Genomic DNA, 14,594 nt, shown 5'->3' on the forward strand with positions numbered 1-14,594 from the left:
GAAAATGTAGCTTTCATTTTGCATATCAAGTATTTACAAGAAAAAAAAAAAACATCTCTTCAGACAGTTCAATAGTGTACACTGATCTAGAAATATTATGGAATCATCATGATAACATTTGAAGTTTGTTTAAATACCAATTTTTACAGAATTGTCAGTTTATGTATTACTTTGTGATATATGTGATTATTTGTGCTTTTTCATTTGTGTGTATACCTGAGTGCTGACAGATAGAGAGAGCATTTCAAAAGATTTAGATTACTTCTCTCAAATATAAGCTCTATGCCTTAAAATAAACACAGATAGAGGGCCAGTTGGCTCAGGAAAACAAATTGGAATCTGGCATTACTGGGAGCCTGGACTTGTCTGAGGACTGAACTGAAATGAGTAGCTGTAAAAGAGATTATAATATCCAGTGTGGAGGGAAACTGTAAATTAGAAAATGTTATCACTGACATGCTGTTGATGTATGCTTTCTCCTTTGGAATTAGATAGAATTTGGTATTAAGTAATAGAAAAATGAAAAAAAAAAAAAAAAAGGAAAGACTAGCTTTTTTGTTGTTTACTCAGTCGTGTCCAATTCTTTGAGACTCCACGGGCTGTAGCCCATCAGGCTCCTCTGTCCAGAGAATTTTCCAGGTAAGAATACTGAAGTGGATTGCTACTTCCTACTCTAGAGGATCTTCCTGATTCAGGAATAAAACCCGTGTCTCTTGTGTCTCCTGCATTAAATACATATCACCAAAACTTGGAAATTAAAGCAATAATGGCAGCTTCATCAGAAAATGTATTTTTATTTCATAATAGCTTTTCTTTCTATAAAATATAAAATATCTAATTTATATACATGTCAAAAACACTTGCCTATAGGCAATCACTTGCTTATTCAAATGTATCCCTATACTCTATATGCTACTCTAAACTGGAAGGTCAAACCAGCAAAACATAAGCAGATACAGATTATACCCTCAGAAGGCTTGTGATCTGGGAGGGAAGGTACAATCAAGCAAGTTATCACAACATAAGACAAAAGTGAAGAGAACTACTAACAGGTTTTAGATGAATTTCTCTGTGTGTGATTTAAAGTATTTTACAGCTCCTCGTGTGAGCTTCAGGTTAAAAGTCACCTCCTTAACTTCTCTCTTACTATATACTATATTCTTATTTAATTACTGAATTGGGCAATGCACTATATGTCATTTTAGGCTTGTATATTTAGACAAAAATAAATGATATAGTATGGAATGCTAGAAAGTTCCTCATACACAAAATAATGTATCACTTCAGTATTCTTAAACATATATATTCTTTCTTTTCTGAAGTCTATGCTCATAATAAACTCATCCTGCCCACAAGCCTAAATCTACATAATATTTCTGATTCAGATTCCAATTATTTTTATAGACCTCAGTATAGGCATTTCATCTTCTGGGAAGTCTTTACTCACCCCTCAAGACTGAGTTAAATTTCCATCTGTGGTGACATAGCACCCTATATTTGTCCATTTAATAACACTCTTATCACTGTTGCTTATTTGTCCAAGAAATACCAGTAGATAGGCAGACTGTCTTCTAGTTATTAAAAAAAAATTTAATGCATAGCATCATTGCAAGCACATAGTAAGTGCTCAAAAAATAATTGCTGAATAAAAGAACTTTTCCCCAATTGTTTGCAAGGAAGGAATACACAAACACCTGGCTAGTCAAATATTTGAATACATTATATTATATGAAAATAATTATATGTGTATTAAAACAAGGATAACATGTTCAGAGAGTCAGAGGATAAATGAAAGAGATACACTCATGATTTTTTAATATAAAAAAATCTGTGGTATTGTGAGATGGTTTTAATATAGGGACTATTCTTAAATTTTTTGTTGTTCAGTTGCTAAGTTGTGTCTGATTCTGTGACCCCATGAACTGAAGCACACCAGGCTTCCCTGTCCTTCAATATCTCCCAGAGGTTGCTCAAACTCATTGTCCATTGAGTCAGCGATGCCATCCAATTATCTTATAATTTAAGGAAATAAATTTTATTTTAAATGTTTTACATGACAGTTATACTATAGAACAAATTTATTTTGAAACTACACAGTTTCTCTACAAGTTATATACATATTGGTTTTTATCAGAGTCACTTAATGTATATCAGAAAAACAGTAATGTGGAAGTAAGTGAGAAAAACACCCCAAACAGAAGGACATACGATATGCAGGTGCCAGGCAATTTGGATTTTCCAGACAAATCAGGAAGGCATGATGAAAAGGCACAACTTTGACACAAATAAAAAACAGTTCAAAAATATTTTACTAATGCCTTAGAGCTCTCACTAACAAGAATTTTCTGGGGGGGGGGGGCGGAAAGAAAGAAAGTTAAGATTTTGACTGGAGGGCATTTTTAAAATCAGAAAGATGTTGAATTATTAATGAGCCAAACTGGTTTTTTGCATTTTCTTTCCTAATCCGAGAAATCTTCAGGGTAGCTGTTTGAAGGATATTTTTTACCCATCTCTTGCTTTAGGCACTTATAAATGCATTTGAAAACACTATCTTAGATACAGCCCAATCAAATGATCAAGGTCACTTAGGAGACTAAATTAAAGTTCGAATACATATTCACTGTTATCATTTCAGCACATTTTTGATGAGGCTGTGGAAATGCTTGCTTTGAATGTCATTCCTGCTTGCTCTCTAATGGTTTGTCGGCCACTTTAGTGCAGATCAGATTTCAGAGACTTACAGAATGCAGTGAAGCCATCTTTCTCAAAGTGATTTTTCTTCATACTATACTAATTCTTTAAGATAGTGCACTAAAGATTTATTTTAAACTGTAGTGTAATTAGTTAAGCTCTTGGGTTACACAGTCAGTTGAAATAAAACCCATCCTGACTATTCCATTTACAGGAGGGAAAGATCTGGTAGGAATTACACCACAGTGCAGCTTGTTGACAGCATATGCAAATAAGGAAGACAGAGTTTGGTTTAAATGTCTGTAAAAGCAGGAATCAACATCTGTGGGAATTATTTTCAAAACTGTAGTTGCGAAGACATCATCACAAGTGTTTATGTTTATGTAGTTACAAATAAAAGCCTGGCAGTTGTCCAGAAATAAAGTTTTCTTTTTTCTCTTTCCAGATAGGAAAATAGTCTAAATCACTTTCTGGTTTGGAATTAGGCTCTAATGCTAGATCCATTATTAACTTAACATGTGAATTAAAAAAATAAATTCTAGGTTTTACCTTCTTTGCCTTCTTTTCCACATCCTCCTGGGAACAGTTATACAAAGTAATCAAATAAAAAAAGAGCAACACTATAGGATACAGGACTTTCCTGGTAGCTCAGCTAGTAAAGAATCTGCCTGCAATGTGGGAGACCTGGGTTCAATCCCTGGGTTAGGAAGATCCCCTGGAGGAGAGCATAGCAACCCACTCCACTATTCTTGTCTGGAGAATTCCCATGGATAGAGGAGCCTGGTGGGCTACAGTCCATGGGGTCTCCAAGAGCTGTAAACAACTGAGTGACTAAGCACAGAACAAAGGATATAATGAGAGGCAAAATGACAATGTAATCTATAACCTAGATTGATTGAAGGCTGTTTTAATATTTAATATTTTCTCAATTGTGAAATGTTATGTTTTCAAAAATGAGATTCTCTTTAATTGAACCAGTTTTCCAAATAAATAGAAGAAAACCTTTCCTTTATAATATATTCTAAGTTGAAAATATTAAATGTGTTTAAGTAAGAAATGTAGTATTTCACAAATGAATCACGAACTAGTAGGATTCTTCTTTGTCTATCCTATTTTTAAAAACAAATTTGTTGGACCTTACTGAAACCATGCCATTGCACAGCCAAATTCTCCGTACTGCTTCTTGCTATTTTTTATTTTAATGGAATGATTATTTAAGTATTATAGAATAGGTATTTTATAGTTAAAAAATTATTAACACTAATGTGTACATTACTGTACATTACACAGCATCTGTTTTAAGAGTTTGAAATTACCCAAACTCTTAAAAACCCTGTTTTTTCTTCTTTGTATCGCTCATGCAGCCATTATTGAAAGGGAGCAGTACCCCGCCGTGGGGTCTCCTGGGCTCAAGAGCCTTTCTGTTAAACTTCAGTGATCTTCCCTGAATTCCAAAAGGCAGGTTCAGAGAAGGGATGAGATGCAGGGAGGAGGGAGGAAACAACCAAGAAACAATGGCATAGCCTTGAGGCACAGTCGTGGTTCTGCCTCAAAGGATCCCCATAACAGTACCTTTTGAGCTCTTTTAGAACTATATGAATGAATAGAAATTTTTCAAGGGATTTGAAGCAAACAACTTGTACAACGACTAATCTGAATGATTTTCAATTTCGTAATAGAACTGTAAGTTCAGATATCTGCCTGCCTGCTCAGTCAGATCTGACTCTGCAATCCTATGAACTGTAGTCCACAAGGTCCTCCGTCCATGGGATTTTCCAGGCAAGAAGGCTGGAGTGGGTTGCCAGTTTTCTCTCCAGGGGATCTTCACAACCCAGGGATTGAACCTAGCTAGGTCTCCCTCATTGCAGGTGGATTCTTTACCATCCAAGCAACAAGGTAAGCCCAAGAATCCTGATGTGGGTAGCCTTTCCCTTCTCCAAGGTATCTTCCTGACCCAGGGATCAAACCATGTCTCCCCATTTGCAGACAGATTCTTTACCAGCTGAACCACAAAGGAAGCCCCATTTTTTTTTTTTTTTTGTCTACATCCCCTGGCATGTGGGATCTTAGTTCCCCAACCTGTGCCTGCTGCATTGAAAGCAAAGGGTCTTGACCACTGGACCACCAGCAAAATTCTTTACAGAACTAAACCCCCAATAAATAGAAGATGAAGCGATCCTCATTCCAGGGAGATCATTACAGTTTGTTAGCCTCAAGAACCAGAGAAGCTTATCAGGAGACCACCTGAGGCCATATTAAAGGAGTGCAGGCCCTGCAAACACCTGATCTTATCAACAACCCCACTCCTGATCTGTTGCTATAAAGTGAAGTGACTCAGTCATGTCAGATTCTTTGTGACCCCATGGACTGTAGCCTACCACGCTCCTCCATCCATGGGATTTTCCAGGCAAGAGTACTGGAGTGGGGTGCCATTGCCTTCTCCAGGGGATCTTCCTGACCCAGGGATGGAACCTGGGTCTCCTACACTGTAGGCAGATGTTTTACCGTCAACTACTCATCAAATCCTGCTGGTTGGGACACATAGTTTTTCAGGAGCCTTCTGTGTCCCTCTCTGTTGGTAAACCAATATAGCTATTCTTTTATGCTTCATCCAAAACTCTGTTTCTGAGATTTGATTCAGTGGCACAGGTGCACAGAGGCTGTTTTCAGCATTATTATCCTGAAATTTCACTTATTTCCTCTATAGGCTTACCTCATATGTATTATGCACTCCCAAATGACACATTGTATATTTTCTACAGTCTTGAATATTTTATAAATTGTAACATATTAAATATTCTTCTACTATTAGCTTTTTCTTCTCAATATGAATGATGTTTATATTTATGTTTCATTCATTTTCATTATTATATATTATTACAATCATATAAATATGCAACATTTTATTTATTCATTATTTATTTGGATTGCTTGCAATTTTGCTTTCTTATAATGCCAAATCCAAAATACAAAAAGACAAGAAAACTCATCCTAGAAATGTATTCTATGTTCTTCTCCCATCATTGCTTTAAACTTTGTTCAGAGTACATCCTCCAACCTATGTACCCTTCCTATCTCTGGATAGCTCCTACTAGGAAAAATTACTTTCCAATCCACTTCTGAGTACTAACTTGAATATAGAAATATAGCCCTGAATCAGTAAGTAGAGCATCTAGTCAAAATTTTGAATTAAACTCTGACTTGACTTAATGTTAATCATCTCCCATTCCTCAGCCATGACATAAGAAAATGGTGAGAAAAAATATTTCCCTCTTTCAATTCTCAACATTATTGGAAAAGACTGTTGTAATGGGGAAGAGGGGCACTTACAGTAGAGACAATGCTTCAACTATAAGATGGATTAGTGTTCCAAAGGGTCAGGCAGAAATGATTTTTATAGGAGCATAGAGTTCAAGTAATCTCAAATTCTCATGCTTCCCAGGATCTGCTCAGTTCAGTTCAGTCACTCAGTCATGTCTGACTCTGCGACCCCATGAATCGCAGCACGCCAGGCCTCCTTGTCCATCACCAACTCCCAGAGTTCACTCAGCCTCACATCCATCGAGTCTGTGATGCCATTCAGCCATCTCATCCTCGGTAGTCCCCTTCTCCTCCTGCCCCCAATCCCTCTCAGCATCAGAGTCTTTTCCAATGAGTCAACTCTTCGTATGAGGTGGCCAAAGTACTGGAGCTTCAGCTTTAGCATCATTCCTTCCAAAGAAATCCCAGGGCTGATCTCCTTCAGAATGGACTGGTTGGATCTCCTTGCAGTCCAAGGGACTCTCAAGAGTCTTCTCCAACTCCACAGTTCAAAAGCATCAGTTCTTTGGTGCTCAGTTTTCTTCACAGTCCAACTCTCACATCCATACATGACTACTGGAAAAACCATAGCCTTGAATAGATGGACCTTTGTTGGCAAAGTAAAGTCTCTGCTTTTCAATATGCTATCTAGGTTGGTCATAATTTTCCTTCCAAGGAGTAAGCGTCTTTTAATTTCATGGCTGCAATCACCATCTGCAGTGATTCTGGAGCCCCCAAAATAAAGTCTGACACTGTTTCCATTGTTTCCCCATCTATTTCCCATGAAGTGATGGGACCAGATGCCATGAAGTGATGGGACCAGATGCCATGATCTTCGTTTTCTGAATGTTGAGCTTTAAGCCAACTTTTTCACTCTGCTCTTTCACTTTCATCAAGGGGCTTTTTAGTTCCTCTTCACTTTCTGCCATAAGGGTGGTGTCATCTGCATATCTGAGGTTATTGAGATTTCTCCTGGCAATCTTGATTCCAGCTTGTGCTTCTTCCAATCCAGCATTTCTCATGATGTACTCTGCAATATACAGCCTTGACATACTCCTTTTCCTATTTGGAACCAGTCTGTTGTTCCATGTCCAGTTCTAACTGTTGCTTCCTGACTTGCATACAGATTTCTCAAGAGGCGGGTTAGGTGTTCTGGCATTCCCATCTCTTTCAGAATTTTCCACAGTTTATTGTGATCCACACAGTCAAAGGCTTTGGCATAGTCAATAAAGCAGAAATAGATGTTTTTCTGGAACTCTCTTGCCTTTTCAATGATCCAGCAGATGTTAGCAGTTTGATCTCTGATTCCTCTGCATTTTCTAAAACCAGCTTGAACATCTGGAATTTCATGGTTCATGTATTGCTGAAGGCTGGCTTGGAGAATTTTGAGCATTACTTTACTAATGGCAAACCACTTCAGTATTCTTGCCTTGAGAATCCCATGAACAGTATGAAAAAGCAAAATGATAGGATAGTGAAAGAGGAACTTCCCAGGTCAGTAGGTGCCCAATATGCTACTGGAGATCAGTGGAGAAATAACTCCAGAAAGAATGAAGGGATGGAGCCAAAGCAAAAATAATATCCAGTTGTGGATGTGACTGGTGATAGAAGCAAGGTCTGATGCTATAAAGAGCAATATTGCATAGGAACCTGGAATGTCAGGTCCATGAATCAAGGCAAATTGGAAGTGGTCAAACAGGAGATAGCAAGAGTGAACATCAACATTCTAGGAATCAGCGAACTTAAATGGATTGGAATGGGTGAATTTAACTCAGATGACCATTATATCTACTGCTGTGGGCAGGAATCCCTCAGAAGAAATGGAGTAGCCATCATGGTCAACAAAAGAGTCCGAAATGCAATACTTGAATGCAATCTCAAAAATGACAGAATGATCTCTATTCGTTTCCAAGGCAAACCATTCAGTATCACAGTAATACAAGTCTATGTCCCAACCAGTAACGCTGAAGAAGCTGAAGTTGAATGGTTCTATGATGACCTACAAGACCTTTTAGAATTAACACCCCCAAAATATTTCCTTTTCATTATACGGGACTGGAATGCAAAAGTAGGAAGTCAAGAAACACCTGGAGTAACAGGCAAATTTGGCCTGGGAAGCATAGTGGAATCTTACCAAATAGACTTTGCTGATTTCTTCCCTTTCTATACAACTAGTTCATACTACAGTTATCTATGGTGGTAGCTTGTTTCCTGGAATATGTCCTCTATCTACATGTTTTAAGTGTTTAGGGAGAAGGCCAAGCAAGTTTCTCTCTGAGTCTTTTGGGCCTTGGTTGTTTTCTGCTGTAAAAAAGAAGCATGCAACAGAGATATTTTGTTCCCCTACAGACCTCAGTTAATACTACTGATTTCCACAACATGATTAAGGCAATGTATACATTTTTTTTTGGTTTGTTTTTGTTTTTGTTAGATTATTTCTGTTCAAAACAGAGCTTGTTTGTTTCAGATTGACAGGAAAGCTAGTAATTCAGTACTTTCATCAGTTCTCTAAGAATTCTCTAGGTTACTATTCAAAATAATGCCTATTAATTTAATAGCACTTTTTGAATAGGTAGTTCATGTCTTGTAGTATCTTTATTTTCCCTTCATCCTAAACCTTTTTTTAAAATCACTAATCAGGTTGATTTTATAATTTATAGAATACTGTCTCAGGTTGTATTTTTTAGTTACATCTCTGAAAGGTGTTCTACCTACAAAATTAAGCAAATAATGATTCACACATCATTTTTTGGTTTGAATTATTCAGTGTCTTCTTGAAATAATTCATAGTTCTTTTAGATAAGAATATGTATATGTATATATATATGATATATATACAGATATACAGATATATATATATAAATGGAAATAACAGTAATAGCTACAATTTACTTAGTGCTTGATTGATGTCTGGTACTATTATTTGAAAGTGATTTAGTCCAATGCATTTTGCACTCTTTTAGATACTACAAAGGAATCAAAAATAACTAGCAAAAAATCTAAGAATAAAGGCATTTTTGTATCTCTTTTGAAATCCACTGAAAACAACAAAAAGAATGAAGAACAAAATGAAATGCAGAAGCAAAAATACACAAAAAACTGTAGCCTTCAATGAAATAAGAAAAGCTGAAAATAAAAATCAACTAATACTATCTAAAAATTACAGTGAAATCTGAACCAGAAAACTGAATTAATCTATATCTATATATCTATATCTAAATATGTCTCTTTTGCTATCTATCTATTTATATTCAGTTTTTCCCTTTTGGGGAGGATAGATATAGAGATAGATTATAGATACAAATATAGATATCACCTCAAAAGATGTAGACTTCTATAAAAGTTTTAGTAACTACGTGTTTAATTTTAGAAGTCCTAAAGGAACTACGTTTTAATTAGAGATATCTGGAGAGTGGGATCAGGTCTGGAAAGATGTTAAACCACTTTAAAGGTTCACTTGAAGAGGGTAAAAAAGCAGGAAATGGAGCTGTGTCCAGAGTACCCAAGATCACCCTGAGGTTTGATGATTTCCTTAAAGGACTTGCAGAACTCAAAAAATCTGTCAGTCTCACAGTTTATTATAACAAGTGGATACAGATCAAAATTAGCAAAGGAAAAGAGCACATGGTGTGAAGTTCAGGAGAAACCAGGCTCAAGATTTCCTTGCCTTGTTGAGATACATGAGGACATGCTTCATTCTCCTAGCAATGATGTGTGACAACATTTGCAAAATCTTGCCCACAAAGAAAGCTGGCCACATGGATTATATCGTTAGGATATATTTACCTGATCAAACTGGTCAAAGTTGGCATGATCCAAGACTTCAGGCATACAAAAACCCTCTACCAGGCAGAATATTACAAGGGTTCAGAAGCTCTTTTCCAGGAATCAGACAAGAGCAATTCCTCAAAGCAGACTTTTTCTTGGGAATGTATAGGATTTTAGGAAACCTGTCCTGCTGAATTGACTGTTTCCTGCTCAGTCCACACCCTTGGCCTAGGCTCTTGCAGGAAAATTATCATATTTTTGTGAGCATGTAATTTAGGTTAGTATGTATATAGCTGATATAGCAGTTCAGTTCAGTTCAGTCACTCATTCGTTTACGACTCTTTGCGACCCCATGAATTGCAGCACACCAGGCCTCCCTGTCCATCACCATCTCCCGGAGTTCACTCAGACTCACGTCCATCGAGTCAGTGATGCCATCCAGCCATCTCATCCTCTGTTATCCCCTTCTCCTCCTTCCCTGAGTCCCTCCCAGCATCAGAGTCTTTTCCAATGAGTCAGCTCTTCGCATGAGGTAGACGAAGTACTGGAGTTTCAACTTTAGCATCATTCCTTCCAAAGAACACCCAGGGCCGATCTCCTTTAGAATGGACTGGTTGGGTCTCTTTGCAGTCCAAGGGACTCTCAAGAGTCTTCTCCAACACTACAGTTCAAAAGCATCAATTCTTCGGTGCTCAGCCTTCTTCACAGTCCAACTCTCACATCCATACATGACCACTGGAAAAACAATAGCCTTGACTAGACGGACCTATGTAGACAATGTAATGTCTCTGCTTTTCAATATGCTGTCTAAGTTGGTCATAACTTTTCTTCCAAGGAGTAAGCATCTTTTAATTTCATGGCTGCAGTCACCATCTGCAGTGATTCTGGAGCCCCCAAAATAAAGTCTGATACTGTTTCCATTGTTTCCCCATCTATTTGCCATGAAGTGATGAGACCAGATGCCATGATCTTCGTTTTCTGAATGTTGAGCTTTAAGCCAATTTTTTCTCTCCACTTTCACTTTCATCAAGAAGATTTTCAGTTCCTCTTCACTTTCTGCCATAAGGGTGGTGTCATCTGCATATCTGAGGTTATTGATATTTCTCCCAGAAATCTTGATTCCAGCTTGTACTTCTTCCAGCCCAGCATTTCTCATAATGTACTCTGCATATAAGATATAGCAGTAGTATCTGCATAAATACAAAAAAATTAGGAGGAGTCAGTGCAAAGTAGATTTAAAGAAAAAACTAATGCACTCTCACACGACATATTTTCATACTGATTTGACTATTCATTTCCTCTCTTGATATGCTGTTACTTTTACTGTGTGACAAATTTCAATGAACCACTTATCATAGAATTTAGCTGACAGCTAGGTAAATCTAGTTTTTCCCTAGGCCAATCATTGTCCATTGCTAATATATACTGAGGAGGCTTTAATTTGATCTCCCAATGCATTTGATTACAGTCTCAATATTATCATTATATTTAGACATATAAGGTAGTTGAACCTTACCAACAAAATCAGTGTTATACCATAATTCTGTATTGTCATGCACAGTTTCATTATAAAACAAATCAATAAGAATTATAGAGACATCTACTACATCTTCCCACAGGATTGGCCCTTGTCCATAAACCATAAAATTTAATGGACAAGAGTCACTACAAATGATCATGATTTGATTATTTCTGAGTTCAGGTAGATTGAGGATAAAGTCAATCACCTTGTTCTAATTCATGGGCTTGTGCTGAGACTGGTTTCATTGGGTGCTACTATATAGCAGGGTTTATCTCTCTCACATGAGAACATGGGTATTTTTCAAAATAGTTCCTGTTCCTGATAACTGTACTATCAGTTCAGTGCAGTTCAGTCACTCAGTCGTGTCCGACTCTGCGACCCCATAAATCGCAGCACACCAGGCTTCCCTGCCCATCACCAATTCCCGGAGTTCACTCAGACTCATGTCCATCGAGTCAGTGATGCCATCCAGCCATCTCATCCTCGGTCGTTCCCTTCTCCTCCTGCCCCCAATCCCTCCCATCATCAGAGTCTTTTCCAATGAGTCAACTCTTCGCATGAGGTGGCCAAAGTATTGGAGTTTCACATCCATACATGACCACAGGAAAAACCATAGCCTTGACTAAATGGACCTTTGTGGCAAAGTAATGTCTCTGCTTTTCAATATGCTATCTAGGTTGGTCATAACTTTCTTTCCAAGGAGTAAGTGTCTTTTAATTTCATGGCTGCAGTCACCATCTGCAGTGATTTTGGAGCCTCAAAAAATAAAGTCTGACACTGTTTCTGCATCTATTTCCCATGAAGTGATGGGATCAGATGCCATGATCTTAACTTTCAAGCCAACATTTTAACTCTCCTCTTTCCCTTTCATCAAGAGGCTTTTTAGTTCCTCTTCACTTTCTGCCATAAGGATGGTGTCATCTGCATATCTGAGGTTATTGAGATTTCTCCCAGCAATCTTGATTCCAGCTTGTGCTTCTTCCAGCCCAGCGTTTCTCATGATGTACTCTGCACGTAAGTTAAATAAGCAGGGTGATAATATAATGCCTTGACATACTCCTTTTCCTATTTGGAACCAGTCTGTTGTTCCATGTCCAGTTCTAACTGTTGCTTCCTGACCTCCATATAGGTTTCTCAAGAGGCAGGTCAGGTGGTCTGGTATTCCCTTCTCTTAAAGAATTTTCCACAGTTTATTGTGATCCACACAGTCAATAAAGCAGAAATAGGTGTTTTTTCCCAGAACTCTCTTGCTTTTTTGATGATCCAGTGGATGTTGGCAATTTGATCTCTGGTTGCTCTGCCTTTTCTAAAGCCATCTTGAACATCTGGAGAGGTGAATATCTCAAGGTGGAGAGGTCTGACAGAATGGGGTCCACTGGAGAAGGGAATGGCAAACCACTTCTGTATTCTTGCCTTGAGGATCCCATGACCAGTATGAAAAGGCAAAATGATAGGATTCTGAAAGAGGAACTCCCCAAGTCGGTAGGTGCCCAATATACTAATGGAGATCAGTGGAGAAATAACTCCAGAAAGAATGAAGGGATGGAGCCAAAGCAAAAACAATACCCAATTGTGGATGTGACTTGTGATAGAAGCAAGGTGCAATGCTGTAAAGAGCAATATTGCATAGGAACCTGGAATGTCAGGTCCATGAATCAAGGCAAACTGGAAATTGTGAAACAGGAGATGGCAAGAATGAATGTCAACTTTTTAGGAATCAGCAAACTAAAATGGCCTGGAATGGGTGAATTTAACTCAGATGACCATTATATCTACTACTGCAGGCAGGAATCCCTCAGAAGAAATGGAGTAGCCATCATGGTCAACAAAAGAGTCCGAAATGCAATACTTGGGTGCAGTCTCAAAAATGACAGAATGATCTCTGTTCGTTTCCAAGGCAAACCATTCAATATCACAATAATCCAAGCCTGTGTCCCAGCCAGTAATGCTGATGAAGCTGAAGTTGAATGGTTCTATGAAGGCCTACAAGACCTTTTAGAACTAACACCCAAAAGAGGTGTTCTTTTCATTATAGGAGACTGGAATCCAAAAGTAGGAAGTCAAGAAACACCTGGGGTTACAGGCAAATTTGGCCTTGAAATACGGAATGCAGCAGGGCAAAGCCTAATAGAGTTTTGCCAAGAGAATGCACTGTTCATAGAAAACACCTTCTTCCAACAACACAAGAGAAGACTCTACACATGGACATCACCAGATGGTCAGCACTGCAATCAGATTGATTATATTCTTTGCATCCAAAGATGGAGAAGCTCTATACAGTCAGCAAAAACAAGACTGGGAGCTGACTGTGGCTCAAATCATGAGCTCCTCATTGCCAAATTCAGACTAACATATATGGATAACCTATATGTGTGTGTGTGTGTGTGTGTGTACATACACACATCTTTTGACTGTGTGGATCACCACAAACTGTGGAAAATTCTTAACAAGATGGGAATACCAGACCACCTGACCTGCCTCCTAAGAAATCTGTATGCAGGTCAAGAAGAAACAGTTAGAACCAGATATGGATCAGCAGACTCTGTGAGCCCACAGACTACAGTCCACCAGGTTCCTCTGTCCTTGGAATTTTCTTGTCAAGAATACTGGAGTGGATTGCCATTTCCTGCTGCAGACAATCTTCCTGATCCATAGATCCAACCTAAATCTCTTGCACCTCCTGCACTGGCAGGCAGATTCTTTACCACTGCACCACTTGGGAAGTCCATGAAAAAGTTGCATCTATATCTATATCTATATACATGTTTGTGTAACAATCACTTTGCTATACACCAGAAACTAACACAACATTGTAAATCAATTATAATTTAAGATTTTTTAAAAATGTGCTTGTGTTGCTACCTGCTTCTATTTTCCTCTAGGAACTCAGGCTCTTTTCATCCATTCTATCATTAAACTCATAAAACAATTATATTATTCAGATGATATTTTCCAATCTTACAGAGAAGGAAACCAAAGCTTCAGTTACTCAACCAAGGTAACAAAGATAGTAAATGGCAGAAATGCAATTCCGAACTCATTTCAAACCCACTCTCTATTTTTTATAAATAGATACCTAAAGATATTCTAGGAAATCTACATAGGGTCAAAAAACAAACAAACAACAACAACAAAAAAACAAGGCAATAATACCTATGTTTTATCTGTTTAAAATCTATAAGGCTGTTTCAGATGTTCCTATGAGTCATCTTCAGAGTCTTAAACTGGCCCAGATCTGAGGAAAATCATTAGACAGATTTTTATTTTTCTTTTTATTTTTTTAACAAGTCTCTAGCTTCTTATTTAAGTCCCT

The sequence above is a fragment of the Oryx dammah genome, unplaced genomic scaffold, assembly GCF_014754425.2.
Source record: "Oryx dammah isolate SB20612 unplaced genomic scaffold, SCBI_Odam_1.1 HiC_scaffold_28, whole genome shotgun sequence".
Taxonomy (NCBI): Eukaryota; Metazoa; Chordata; class Mammalia; order Artiodactyla; family Bovidae; genus Oryx; species Oryx dammah.